Genomic DNA, 1,999 nt, shown 5'->3' with positions numbered 1-1,999 from the left:
CACAAAAAAGGGAGAGCCTGGTTCAAAGACACAAGCAAAATTTGCAAAGAATTTAGGTGAGTAGTAATGTCTAGACCCCAGGGCAGGGAAACTATTCCTACCTCATTTTTCCTAGCGAATACTGAGGTCTACAATTAGAAAACATTAGTAGAACACAAAACGCCCTATCAGGATCTCAACATGTGCCCTTTAATAGAAGATTGCAAGAATATTGGGGTTCTTCCCATACTCAGAGACTTTTCAAGGTTTTAAGCTGGATAGGATAATAACAATCTAGTTGACTCCCCTCATTTTATAGTTGCACTATCTGAACCATAAAGTTGAACCAACCACTGAAGTCCAAGGAGGTTACATTAAACACCAGGTAGAGTAATTGCATTGATGGCCACCATTCTTCATTCCACATTGTGTTCCCCCCCCACCCCCTTGACTGAGTTCAGCCGTGTGGCTTTGTTTGGCCAATGGTGTTATGGGGTGAATCATGACCTGCACAAAGACATGTTCAAGTCCTAACTCCCAGACTATGGAGGTGAATTCATTTGCAAATAGGACTTTTTTAAGGATATTATTAGTTAAGATGAGTTCTTAAAAGCAGAGGAAATTTGGAAACAGGCAGGAGGAGACAGGTGGGGAGAGAGATGGCCAAGTGATAGAAGTAGACACTGAGCTATGGATTGCTGGCAAGCCACCACCAGAAGACTACAGACTTGAGAGAAAGTATGGCACTGTCCACAACTTCATTTGGACGTCTAGTCTCCAAAACTGTGAGACAATAAATTCCTGTTGTTTAAGCCAACTAGTTGGTAGCACTTTGTTACAGAAGCCCTGGCAAACCAAGACAAAGAGGACATTAGCAAATATGATGCAAGCAGAGGTTTGAAAAGTGCTTGCACATTGGGACTTGCTTTCTGGTGGCTCTTTCTCCTCCAGCATAGCCATGAGAACATGCTGGAGGACAAGACACATGGGGGCACATGCATAGTTCCTCTTCTCACCTGAGGCCATCCTACACCAGAAGACAGGAGCCAAACCCTAGTGTGAGCCCAGCCAAGATCAACCAGCTGACTGGAAACTACCATAGATCACAAGAGACCATAGCCAAGATCAGCAGAAACTCCTAGCTGACTGTTCTAGTTTGCTAATGCTGCCGGAATGCAAAACACCAGAAATGGATCGGCTTTTATAAAGGGGATATATTTGGTTACAAAGTTACAGTCTTAAGGTCATAAAGTGTCTATCAACAAATGGCATTGATGGCCAATGGCATCCAGAAAACCTCTGTTAGCTGGGAAGGCACGTGGCTGGCATCTGCTCCAAGTTCTAGTTTCAAAATGGCTTTCTCCCAGGACGCTCCTCTCTAGGCCACAGCTCCTCTTCAAAATGTCACTCTCAGTTGCTCTTGGGGCATTTGTCCTCTCTTAGCTTCTCCAAAACAAGAGTCTGCTTTCAGCAGCCATCTTCAAACTGTCTCTCATCTGCAGCTCCTCTCTCAGCTCCTGTGCATTCTTCAAAGTGTCCCTCTTGGCTGTAGCAAGCTCTCTCCTTCTGTCTGAGCTTATATAGTGCTCCAGCAATTTAATTCAGACCCACCCTGAATGGGCAGAGCAAGACCTCCATGGGAACTATCCAATCAAAGTCATCACCCATAGTTGAGTGGGGCACATCTCCATGGAAACACTCAAAGAATTATAATCTAATCAACACTGATATATCTGCCTACACAAGATTATATCAAAGATAATGGCATCTGGGAGGAAATAATATTTTCAAACTGGCACACCGACCTATAGATTCAATGCACTTCTGAGTTTTAGAGTGGTTTGGTTTGTAGTATTAGCATAGCAATAGATAACTAATACAGTACTCTTTTAAGGTTAACACAAGTTAATTACCAGTAAAATAAACATTAAAATGCAAGCATCATTCTTCTTTATTATAATAGAAAGTATTTTTAGTTAAATCATTTGATTCTTATACAACCACAGATAAATGCCTTCCT

Source organism: Choloepus didactylus, chromosome 9 (genome assembly GCF_015220235.1).
Source record: "Choloepus didactylus isolate mChoDid1 chromosome 9, mChoDid1.pri, whole genome shotgun sequence".
In the NCBI taxonomy this organism is placed as follows: Eukaryota; Metazoa; Chordata; class Mammalia; order Pilosa; family Megalonychidae; genus Choloepus; species Choloepus didactylus.
This window is presented reverse-complemented; position numbering follows the sequence as displayed.